At 36.7% G+C, this 13,366-nt stretch overlaps 1 long non-coding RNA gene and 1 pseudogene across 2 annotated transcripts; both read right to left on the reverse strand.

Moving 5' to 3' along the window:
• Positions 1–1,704: 1,704 nt before the first annotated feature.
• Positions 1,705–2,461, reverse strand: LOC149161708 (uncharacterized). Its single transcript, XR_016261537.1, has 3 exons — positions 2,121–2,461; positions 1,920–1,991; positions 1,705–1,821 (listed from the first exon to the last, which is right to left on the reverse strand). It is a non-coding gene; the product is annotated as an uncharacterized LOC149161708 (long non-coding RNA).
• A 130-nt stretch (positions 2,462–2,591) lies between these two features.
• Positions 2,592–6,848, reverse strand: LOC149161709 (protein NRT1/ PTR FAMILY 8.1-like; annotated as a pseudogene). Its single transcript, XR_016261512.1, has 4 exons — positions 5,231–6,848; positions 4,499–4,662; positions 4,089–4,305; positions 2,592–3,930 (listed from the first exon to the last, which is right to left on the reverse strand). The product of XR_016261512.1 is annotated as a protein NRT1/ PTR FAMILY 8.1-like (transcript).
• Positions 6,849–13,366: the final 6,518 nt, after the last annotated feature.

Genomic DNA, 13,366 nt, shown 5'->3' on the forward strand with positions numbered 1-13,366 from the left:
TATAGGATTGTATTGACACAATATTTTTGCCACGGAAAAACTTATAAAATACCCCGGAATATTCTTATTTCCTTATTTGGAAATTTTCTTGAATTTGTAATTTGTGTTTCCACCCTATTAAAATTTTACTTTTACGGTTTTCATCCCATTCAACATTATTAATGGATTTGGCCATTTTTACAGGTAAAATTATGAGTGATTCGAATAGGGTTCTTTTCAAGTATAAGTCTTCTTATTTTTCATATTAAATTTATTTTTTCAACATTATTTCTTTAGTGAGACTTTGACTCACATTTTCTTTTATGATTAATAATGTACATTTACTTTAATTCTAGTGATTTAGTTGTAATTTATATTATTTACTTTTGGGATTCAACCAATTTTAACGGTTCAACATCGTCCCTTACTGGTTGGATGCACTCACACCTTCTAGTTGTGTCTCGATCATGTGTCGTTGATTCTCTCCTGTTGAAGTAAATACTCCATAAATCTGCTTAAATTTCTACCATGGAAAAGTTGTTCGAATTTGTTTACTGGAGGGGTATTTATTTTTCATTTATGGTGACATTCCCTCAGTGTAATATTTAAAAGGACTATGACTAGCAATTGTCCCAAAAGGTACAAAGAGAGCCCGATAGGATTATTAAATTGAAATTGTTGAATTTTTCTAGAAGAGTTAATTGGTTTGTGGAAAACCTTGTTTTCTTGGACTGGATCATTGTGCAATTACTTTTCTTTAGATGTTTTGTTTATATCTATATTACAAGGAACACATTGAAAAATCAAGAGGTTAAGTTAATTACCCAAAATCAAGAAACCTCTATAAATGGCCATTATAGGTGGATTTCTAGTGTCAGTGGCTTTCACAAGCTCAAATTCAAACGTCCACCACATATTCAAACGTCCCAAGCATTGACACATGCCAGTTGATTCTCGCAATTTAATTATAAAATCACGTCAAAACGTATGGGGGGATTAAGTCTGCAGAGATACAGCTAAAGAGTTGGCCACAGGTAGTTTTAATTGGTGTATGGGGTATATAATTTAATACTAATCAGTGCTTGCCAAAAGCCAGGGAAGAAGAACAGCAACAACAATTGGCATACCAAAGAAACAATTAACTCTGAGGCCAAGAGTGACATAAAAGAATGGGAAAAGCAGTTAAAATATCTTCAAGAGTGACATAAAAGAATGGGAAAAAGCAGTAAAAATATCTTTCCATGCCATGGAGCGCACAGTAGAACTCAGAGGTGAAAAGAAGGCAACTCAACCGATATTTGGAAACATGATCGTCCAGTGATCTGCAACTTGTATGGAAATGATAGAACAGTCTCAGATAGTTTCATAGGAGAGATTCCTACAATATCTCATAACAAAATATTCTTAAAACTCAAATAGTTCTTGACCTTAATTTATGTGATATTTCCTCCTGGATTTCTTCCAACATATGGCAATACACACCATTAATGTTAAAGCGATCATCAAAGATCATCAAAGCTCCGGGTATCGTTATTCCAGGAACAATTTTCACTTTGGCATTTTTTAGATTTTGATTGAATGGTACATTCCCCTTTATGCATACAGAGGTAGCGATTACCAAAGAATCTGCAACGCATTGAAATAAAAGTATTTTCAATAAGCCTAAGATTATATGGCCCTTCAACTGTTTAGGTATTAGCATTGTTTGCAGAATACATTGCACTAGTTGGAAACAAAATACAACGAAAATTGCTGATGAATACCAAAATGAAATATCAGATTGCATGAGTTTCAGCGAAGGCTTGCGGAGAAGTTGTACTGGAATTGTTGTTCTCTATATATCTGCACCATAACGCTAAACACGATTGTTATACAATTTTGGTAATGGAAATCCATTTTATTTTGAATAATTGTCACAAAAAGTGCAAAGAGCAACATACAACTCTTTAAGGTTTTTTAGTTCTGATAGCCAATCTGGAACTGTGCCATTCACGTTGTTGTTTTGTAGATGTCTACACAACCAGTGAACAAATAATCACAACTTTCTTTGTAATATTCGTGCTCTTTTTCCAAATATACATAATTGGCTAAAGATCAAATGACCTAGAAAGTAGAGGTTTATGTTTAAAGAAAATACTTACATTCTCTCCAATATGGTTAAATTGGAAAGGTCCAGTCAGATGGTTATTGTTAGGTGACCTGCTAATTTCAACACAGTAAAATATTCAAATGGAAGCGGCACAATCAGATTTTATTTTAACAACCAAATACTTTTAACCCAAAATTAAGAATCCTAATCAACACAATTTCTATTTTATTTTAACCCAAAATTAATACCATTGCTATGAATTTTTAGTTTGTACGCACAACCCTCCAGCCAAAAGTTGGATGTAGGCTAGTATATATGTATATCATAGACTGTATGTTGATAATATTATCTGCAGTTTCACCATGCATCAATATGGAATAATATATGCAAATTTAATAAACTCCACCGTGACACTTTATACTTGCAGTGCTGTTGGTATTTTTAAAATATGAACTTTTCAGAAAGCATTCTAAGAGGTAAACAATAATAAAATGTGTTACATGCCTAAGCACTCCCTTCCCTGTGACAAATCTAAAGGTGACATTTAAATAGCTGGTCCATTATTTCATAACCAAGGGGTCTGATACACCAAATTTGGGGTAGAGTACGTATGCCTTGGTAAACTTAGCAGTCAAATTGCTCTGCAGAAGTGGATCTCTTGTCGCACAAACAAGGGATCTCATACACCAATTTAGTGTCTGGCTTTGCTGTGACCTTAAAATTACATTATTATTATTATATGTGTTTTCTCATCTAAGCAATTTTCCATTATAAGCAGACAACAATGATAATGATTATTATATATGTTTTCTCATCTAAGCAATTTTCCATTATAAGCAGACAACAATGAAGAGTAGTTTCTCTCAAGTGGTTTGAATGTCGAAGCTGTGATATCCTTTTAAGATCGTGCTGCATTGAATACAAGAGCCGTCATCAACAGAAGGCAACCTATCAGCTTTCCATGGAAAATTCTTGTGATTAATCTGCGAGGTTTCTTTAATGGTGATTTATTCAATCCTGAATATGAAACCGAGTTAGTTTTGAAACGTCCATATGAAGAAATCAAACATAGAGTATTATCAAATTACTTCTTCCGACGGAAATTGGAAATCACAAAGGTTACTTTGTAGGCCTAGTCAGTTGATTGCAGGTAAATTAGTATTAAAAGACACTAAAGGCACTTAATTAGGTTAACCATTTTTAAGCAGATGCTTGAAGTCAAATCATTCTCAATGATTCTATAAATAGGAAAATTCAGAAAAAAAATATGAAAAAGAAAATCAGGAAGCTTGGTAGTAATCTTACAGGAATTTATCTGTGTGCTCAAGCTTTCGACTTCCTTCAATGACAGACTCCTTATCTTGAACTTCATAAAGACCAGACTTATCACGTGGAACAGGGATGTTCCATTTTCGAAATGATGCAACTAACACCTGGGCTATCTGGGTCAAGGTACTGCGCCCTGGCTTTTGATGTCGGTATAAACGCGTACCTGAAAAGAAGCTACACACCGCTATTCCCATGGCCACAGTAGGAATTCCAAAACCCCACCTCCAACCAACATTCTCTTGGACCCAAACAAGAACACTAGCTGCAACAAGAGCACCAATGTTAATTGAAAAATAAAACCAGTCGAAAAAAGAACTTTTCTTTTTCTTTTCTACATCATCTGTCTCATCAAACTGGTCTGCTCCTAACAATGATACGCATGGCTTGATAACACCAGTCCCTAGCGCAATAATGTAAATTGCCAAAAAGAAAACACCAGTTTGAGTCGTTGTTGCATGGCAATTAAGGTCTGAAGCTTTGTAGGGAGGCTTAAGATTAGGCACAGATGTAGATATAGTCAACAAGGCCATTCCCTGAAAATGGACAAAAATATTCTTCAACCAAAATGTGTTGCAAACAATGTCAAAACATGATAAATTGACAGAAAGGTGTTGAGAGAATTTTCTTCTAAATATGTTACTATTCATTTCTCAATTAACAGAAAAACTTGATAGAACAGCAATGAACTTACAAAAAAATACACAATAGAAAATACAACAATTGTTTTATAACGTCCCTAGTATGCATTAGCCATAAAAGCTCCAATCAAAGGAGTTATGTAACAAGTTCCAGACCAATTTGTGACATTATTGGCTGCAGTTGAATTGCCATGCTTGAACTTATCTGTCAAATAGTTCACCAGATTTGAACTGAATCCATAGTATGCCAATATTTCATAGCACTCATTCCTTGTAAAATAAATCCGTTATGGAGACCATTATCCAATTGAAGGTATATAAATATAAAATAAGAGTGTTTCCTTGCCCAAATTTCAAAACCAGTTCTGCAATTACTAGTTATTTTCTGGTTAGTTTGTCAATAAATATGTGTGCTAACTACTCGTTGAGAAAGATATTAGTATGCTGAAAAGAACATTTTGACGTTTAAAGGTCATCACATATACCCAAAATAAATGGACAAGCCTTCCAGTTCCCCGATTTGTTCTTGACTGAACGTTTTCCATGAATATCTACAGACCCATCTTGAGTGTACTCATCATCAAGATTCACTGAAGAGTTCATACTTCTTATTGGTCGAGTGTTGACCTATAACATAAAAACCAATAAAATGTTAGCAAAGAATGAAAGAACAAGAATTATATTTATTTATAATTACTGGATAAACAGTTCCATAAAAAAAACCATGACAACTCTGTATCATACATTTCACGTAGTTACACCAGGCATACAGATTTGGCAAGCACACACAATAGTTTAAGTCATTGTGCAAAACGTAGTATATACATAGTTTTTCCTTCATCTCCCATATTTCATAAATATCCCAAACCTCAGCCAAAATTGCTCCTAACAAATCAAAAACCATAAGCCCGTAGAAAATTGAAAATTGAGAAGAGGAGAAAATCAGATTCTAAACAAATCAAAAACCCTAATCAGCAAAAAATAAATGAAGTATAATTGCCTTAGCAAACCCACATCGCCAGTAAATCTGCAAATAAATACTCTGGACATATTCATGGCTAAACCATTTCCTTTTTTAAAGGAGAAAACTTAGTGAAGCCGTCAGTTGGTGATGCATGTAAAATGGTCATCATGATTCAGAACAGTTCTATGAATGTATGTCCTCATCCGGCTTTGCAATATTAAAGTAAGAAACCTGTATGATGATGATAATGATGAACTGCGTGATGGCGCTTTGCTGCCGTGATACGAGCCGCCCATAATTCAGCGTCCATGGCGTCTGGAGCTTAACAATTTCTCGCCTGACACAAGACCAAAATGTATTCGGCCCCAAAAGACCATTTCCAGAGCTCATAGTCGAAAGTAAAGGGCTTTCCTTGAAAGCCACAACAAAAATGTAGCTTCTAGGAACTTTCAAGACCTTCAACAAAAATTCATGTGGACAAGTCACTTGCAGGTAAATACTTGCCTAAAGGGCTTTCCTTGAAAGCCATAACAAAAATGTAGCTTCTAGGCACTTTCAAGACCTTCAACTAAATTCATGTGGACAAGTCTCATGTGGACAAGTCACTTGCAGGTAAGTACTTGCCTTATTGGGGCAAGTATCGAAAGAACTGCCCCGACTGAACTCTCTGTTCAAACATAAGAAAGAGCCCGATATTACAGAATCGAATAGATAAAATCTAAATGGTAAATGGTAATTACCAAAACAGAAAATTCCAATCGACCTTCGTCGAAACAATATAATGGCTAAAACACCTGGAACGAAAAAGCATATAAACAAATGAAAAACAGCCCGGCAAATAAAAAATTCTTACAACATGCAAAAAGTTTGAGAATAGTGTGAGATACATGTGATCAAATATTCATGTTACCATAGGAAAACGATGCTCGCTAGAAGCTCCAAAATATTTCTGTCAGCAACAATCCTGATTAAAGAGGGCGAGGAGACCCCATCAGGGTCTTATACGCCTTGGAAAACCATTAAAACTGATAATACCCAGTAAACAAAAGAACAAAAATGCACTTGCAAATGTTAAGGCGTTTCGAGAAACAATCAAGCAACAAGAACAGAAGATAAATTTGAGAAACAGAGGACATTTATATAGCTAGGGCAACCGTCAGCTGGTGATGCATGTTGAATCTTCAATATTATATGATCCAGAACAGGTCTATGAATTCACTCCTCATCCGGTGCGCTGGCTATATACATAGTTTTTCCTTCATCTCCCATATTTCATAAATATCCCAAACCTCGGCCAAAATTTCTCCTAACAAATCAAAAACCATAAGCCCGTAGAAAATTGAAAATTGAGAAGAGGAGAAAAGTAGATTCTAAACAAATCAAAAACCCTAATCAGCAAAAAATAAACGAAGTATAATTGCCTTAGCAAACCCACATCGCCAGTAAATCCGCAAATAAATACTCTGGACATATTCATGGCTAAACCATTTCCTTTTTTAAAGCAAACCCACATCGCCAGTAAATCCGCAAATAAATACTCTGGACATATTCATGGCTAAACCATTTCCTTTTTTAAAGGAGAAAACTTAGTGAAGCCGTCAGTTGGTGATGCATGTAAAATGGTCATCATGATTCAGAACAGTTCTATGAATGTATGTCCTCATCCGGCTTTGCAATATTAAAGTTTCAATCCTGCAAAACCGCAAAATGTATACAAAAGAACTATCACTGTAACCCTCAAATTACAAAACCCTGAAGAATCTCATGTATTTTAATAAAAAAGAGCCAGGAAAGAAAAGATGCAGAGAAACACCCGCCTTAGATGTGATAAGGTTCCACATTTGTCAACAGATATTGGTTTTGTTTCCTTTCCCCATCCGAGCCGTCCTCCTCCGCTCCGCCCCTGAATACCTCCGCCCCTTGCAGCGAGGCTGATACGCAGGGGCTGACGTGTTGCTGAACAAGTACGAAAACGAATTGCCCACCAATTACCGGCTCTATGCCCGACGCCAGGTGTCAGCTCTATGCCCGACGCCAGGTGTCAGCCTGAGAAACAAAAGGACGACGAAAGTCCCTTTCAAAGGAAGGCCTATCGGCCTAATTAAAAAACTCCAATCAAAAAGGTTGTTTCGTATAATTAATGATATGTGTCCTTTCGACCCTTACTAAAAGAAACTCTAATTTGTAATCTCATTTTGTTCCCTTTCGTTAATTAAGAAGAAAATGATCTGTAATCATATCTCCATGTTTTTCCTTCTTATTTCATATATTTTGAATATCTCCATGTTTTTCCTTCTTATTTCATATATTTTGAATATGTAATTGGTAGACTTTCCAAGTTTTATGTAATTGGTAGACTTTCCAAATTTGTATTTTTCATTAGAGTTTTTCTAAAATAATAGTAATAAAGGGTTTAAACCCACTATTGTGTTTTCTTTCTTTTTTAATTTAAGCCATAAATTTGGTTTTTTTTTGTTCACACACTCTCTATTTGTATAATAAGTCTTTTCCTATCATTCCATAAAAATTATGTCTTATTCTTTATGTAGAAATTTGAGAGGCAATTGCAACTGCTCAAGATTTTGAAAAAAAAAAGACACAATTCTACTCTACTAATCTACGGAATGGAAATCAAAATTTAGAACAACATGCATAGAAATGCAACTAGAAAACCACAAGTATACATTGATTTCTAGGGGACCCCACTGGGAAAACCCCTCAAGCCTGTTTTCATTAATCAGTTGAATAGAGAAACTATTACAATTGCTTGCTCCAGTTCTGAGCACAACCTACAAAAGAATAAATGGTCTCTCTACTAATTGAGGACTTATAGCTAACACTTAGCCACTTTATGCCTCCATCAGTCTCTTATTTCCTTGCGCAATCCTGAACAAATTAGAGCTCCTAATTAATAGGGAAGTCCCTATTTTCTTAAGGAATTCACAAGGATTTGATCTCCTTACTGCATGCAACAACTATACACTCACCTAGTATACAACTCATATTACATTGCCTTATCATCTCCACTTCAGCTAAGGAATTTGAATTCCATGCATGCATTAGCTATTTTGTGTTGATTGATCAATTAACTGAAAGATCTCTGAGTTAGACTGTCATCCCACTGCACAATTGACCTTCAGCTGACTCTATCAATAGTTAGATGTCATTTAACTGAATACAACTGAAAATAACTGAACTAGATTGCTAAAATTTAGTAATCACACATGCATAACTGAACTCGAAGCCCTCTAACTCTAACTCAAATTTACTGATCTAACTAAGTCACAAGAGCCATGTCACACTAGTTAACTGCCTCCAAGTTGTCTTATTAACGTGGAAATTTGATTTACTCAATTTGACTAAGGCTAAAGTCAAATTGAACCTTTCTTACTACACTTTCTAGCACCCCCTCTTAGGAAGAAAGGGATTTTGCATGACCACTATCCAACACCTGTGGAATTTATTGTAGCACTTCCTCTCATTGTTGTTGCTACTATGACAACAACTACAACTGAGAAGCATAAAAAAAACAACATTGAATCAACTATGTGTCTGCAACTATCTACTAGGAAAAATACATTGATGTTGATTATGCATTGTTCCTCCTGCACTGCTATCAACTGATCCAGATTTAAATAGGAACGCAACAAAATACAGAGATAACCATATACACAAAAATGCAGCGGAAATAATACTTCATTTCATGAATGTAAAATACTGAAATATGATTACAGACAGAAATGGAAATAAACCAGCTAGGGCGATGGTAGCTTATCTCTGAGAAGAGATGTGGTGGCTACATGCCTCTGAACTGTATTACAATGAGGCTCGAAGGCCTATTTATTGTTTAGAAACAATGGAAAACCCTTCACATCCCAAAACCTAACCCTAGAAGATGAAACACCAAATTGTGGGCCCCGTTTTGGGTAAGTTGGTACATCAACTTCCCGGGGTCGTAACTTTGGCACCCGATCTTCGTTTGACGTGTACAATAGCTCGTTATAAAGATCTATCCGAGAACTACAACTTTGGGAAGATCAACATTTGTCTATCAACCCATGTTCCTCCTAGATTTCCCAAAAAACTTCATTTAGGGCCTCAAAACGACTCCGGAAGTTCATGACCCGAAAAACTGCTAAAAATAGTAAATTGTGCTACAATTACGGAAACTGAAAAGATGAAAGAGACAGTTGTGGGGGTCCAAATGGGATAGGTGGGTGGCCACCAACATCCACCTGAATCATTCCTCCCCCCTTAGGAAGCAATGGTCCCCATTGCATTGAGTTCCTCCATCTGCTGAACTTGGTCCCTGGTGAGTTGTTTTGCAATCTCGAGTGTGTCGAGTAATAATGGGAAGCATGGTCGAGGGCGATACACATTGAACACTCGGTGTAATCGAAGGAACGGGGGAATGCTATGCTTCAAAGCATTGTTTCCCGCAGCCTTGGTACTGGTGTAAGGACCATGTCGAAGTGGTCTGAGTTTCTGATGGGCTCTTGTAAGGCGTTCTTTCTACAGATGCAAGCAGACTTTTTTGCCCACCCGAAGCTTGTGTGGTACCCCTATGGGTGAGGAGAAGTTTTTCCTGTGTTCTGTCATGACCGTATCCCTCTGCTGCTGCATGGAGGAAGCCTTCGCGGGGGTCATGGATGTGGTGACTATCTTCCCCTTACTTTGGGAGCGAACCAGGCAGAAAATGAATTTCCTAGTCAGGGAAAATTTTAGGGGCTAATATTCGCCCATGGGCTAATTTTCTATACTTTTTCCAAAAAAAAGATTCGTTAATTTCCATTTTTTTGTAAAAATGATTCGCCCAAATTTTATAGAATTAAATTATTTTACCCTAAAAATTGCCAAAAAATTATATATAGACTATATAAAAATATTATAAATTTGAATATTTTTACAAAAATATCTCCAAACATTTTATAGATGTCATATTATGGACTAGTGGGATTCGCCGAGGTTTCTAAACTTTAAGATAAATTTCCATCCTTAAAATTTTCCTTATTCCTAGTCTGTGAGATGAGCTTGCTGCCTTTCTTAGCAGCGATCAAAGAGGTGGTGGTAGGTGGGGCTACCTCTGGTATCCTGTATAATGAATTACCCAAAGAAATAATGACAGCGCGAGGCCTTGACTCATACACAGCATGTCGCCTCCACAAGTATGGCTGGCCTAATAGTACATTGCAAACATCCAGAGGTGTAACATCACACAATACCTCGTCTGTGAAGGACTTGCTGTTGTAGGGAAGGCGACACTGCTAGCGAACTTTGAGATCTCGTCCTTCATGAAGCCACCCGATACTGTATGGTTGCGGGTGTGGTGCAGTCATTAGGCCCAACCGCTTCACGACCTCTGCTGAAATGAGGTTTTTCTGGTTGCCATTGTCGATAATGAATTGAGCAGCGAACCCTTCACCCACATCTGTGAGTGGAAAAGACACTCCCCCTCCTCTGGGTCTTCGGGCTCATTCTTCTAGATCTTGGTGGTGGCGACAGTGACGCTGGGCTCTGCATCAATGTTGGGTCCCTATAATACTAGTGATTACCCCATTACTATTGTAATTGTACCCCTTATTAATATTGTTGTGCCCCTATTATCCCCATATTGTTATTACTGTGCCCCATAGAATCTCTCTATTGTTATTTTTGTGGCTTTATATTATTATTGTTAGGTCGGCTAGGTTATATTGTGACTCCTTAGACTCCTATATATAGAAAGGAGGTTTTGTCATTTGTATCATCCAAGAATTGTTCATTTATGTAATGTAAAGGAGGTTGCCCCCTCGAAGAGGCTGAATTTTAAGGCGTTGATCTATCTTTTCTATCTTTTTCTTGAGCTGGTTTCATAACATTTGGTATTAGAGCTTTGGATTCTAGGGTTTCACTGCTCCAAACAGGTCATCGTGGTAGTTTCGCTATAACTGTTTTTCTGCGATGTTTCAGAAGCTAAAAAAAAAAACCATTTGAGAAGACATCGCGTTGAAGCTCGGGTCCGAATTTCAGATCTTTTCACACTATATTTGCGGAGATATGATCTGAGGAAGTTGGTCTTCTTGCAGACTCCTGAATTACATTCCAAACAGGTGACCTGGGGAAAATCGTCATAACTTTCTCTCTGAGCATCGGATTGAAATTTCGTAAAAAGGTATAGAAAGAGGACGGACTGTAGTTTCTTGTATATATTTTTCAGAGCCAAAGGTCGAAATAGTGACTCGTGGCACGTCGTACAAGTTTTCTCTACTGAACTAGTCTATAATCAGGTCACTGTGGGAGATTTCGCATAACTCTTCCTTGGAGAATCCAATTTGGATCAGACTGGTGGCATTGGAAAGAGGACAAAGAGGGCTACTGCAGGTCACAATTTCAGAACTGGATGATTTGAATGTACAGAGATACATCAGAGGCAATATCGAGCTCCTACAAAGTGAAAAAAGGTGTGTAGATTCTTTTAAATTTTTGCTTAAGATTGGTTTGAAATTTATTTTGAAGGAATTCAAAGGGCATAGTAGAGCATTATTATCGGTAACTGATGCCCCGAGGAAAGAAAATGCAAACACCTAGTAAGGAACCTGAAAGCTCTAGCATGACTCATGAAGAAGAGGAAGAAATGCAACATGATATATCAAAATTACAAGACCAAGTGCAACAACTGTCCCTTGCACAAAAAGGAATAGAATCTAAGATGGATGGTTTAAAGAAAGATGTAGAAGCTAAGATGGATGGTTTAAAGAAAGGTGTAGAAGCTAAGATGGACTGTTTAAAGAAAGGCGTAGAAGCTAAGATGATTGACGTGGAAGCTAAGATGGATGATTTGAAGATAGATTTGAAGGCAAACATGGAAGATTTGAAGACATGCATGGAAGATTTGAAGACAAATTTGAAGACATATTTAACAAAGTTTCTACAAGAAATGCTTACTAATGGTGAAAGGGTAGTAAAGGAAACTCATGATGAGAACAAAAGAAATTTTAATCATGATTTCATAGACTCTAATGTTGGATCGAAGACCCACCATATTCCAAAAATCGATATGAGGAAGTTTGATGGCAAGGATCCTGCAACATGGATATTACAGATGGAGCAATTTTTCGATCTCAATAATGTGCAAAACACACAAAAGGGACGTATTGCAACTTTATATTTGGAACCAAATCAGTTTGTATGGTATCAATGGCTTTGCTCTCGTAAACAATTTATCACTTGGGCAATTTTTACGGAAGAATTGATAGCACATTATGAGGATACAAAAAGCAACACTTTCTTTAGCCAATTGATAAGTCTCAAACAAAAGGGTTCAATAATGGAGCACATTGAGGAGTTCCAAAAATTGAACATAAGGGTAAAAAATATTCCAGAGGAGCATAGGATTGATGTGTTCATAGGGTCTTTAAAGGATAATATCCAACATGATGTTCGCCTTTGGGAACCTGATTCATTAGAGAAGACATTCAGGTTAGCAAGAAAAATGGAAAGCAAACTTATGGCAACCAGGAAGCATACCACTCACAACTATAAAGACGGAAGTGTTGTTGACCCTAGTCTTCCACAACCTATAAGGTTGACACCACAACAATTGGAAGAAAAAAGAGCAAAAGGGCTTTGTTACAGTTGTGATAGCAAATACACTAAAGGTCATAAGTGTGCTGAGAAGAAATTATTCTACATAGATTGTGAAGAGGAAGAAGAAAAGGAGCAAGAAGGGTCAAAAGAAGAGGATATACTCCAAGAACAAAGCCTAGATAAAGAAGAAATGAATCCGACCATATCTTGTAATGCATTGGCGGGAATTACCACTCCTCAAACCATCAAGATAGAAGGACAAATCAAGAAGAAAAAGGTAATAGTGTTGATTGATTCAGGAAGTACCCACAATTTTATTCATTGTAAGGTAGCAAAAGAATTGAATTGCTTCTTATATCTAGCACCAAAGTGCCATAATATCAAGCTATCCATGGGAGAATATGTATTGACTAGCCCAATGCTTTCCATTCCAATGGGAGGTGTTGATGTTGTACTAGGAGTCCAATGGCTACAATCCTTGGGTACAATAGCTTTTAATTTTCAAGAACTTTTCATCAAATTTTCTATGGAAGGAAAGAAAGTTGAATTAAGGGGTATTGCAAGGAAACCAAGAAAGATAATCAGCTCTAATGGTATGACAAAGCTTCTAAAAAAGGAACAAGGAGGTGTAATTGCACAATTATGTTCGCTAGATGTTTCCACATCAGAATCATCTATTTCTCCAGATCTCAAAAAAGTCTGGACAATCATTCCAAGGTATTTGAGACTCCCAAAGGTCTCCCACCTATGTGTGATCATGATCATGCTATTCATCTGATTCCAGGAAGTGTTCCTCCAAAC

Source organism: Pinus tabuliformis, chromosome 5_2, assembly GCF_031772625.1.
Source record: "Pinus tabuliformis cultivar Carrire ecotype Pingquan chromosome 5_2, CPIR1, whole genome shotgun sequence".
NCBI classification, from domain to species: Eukaryota; Viridiplantae; Streptophyta; class Pinopsida; order Pinales; family Pinaceae; genus Pinus; species Pinus tabuliformis.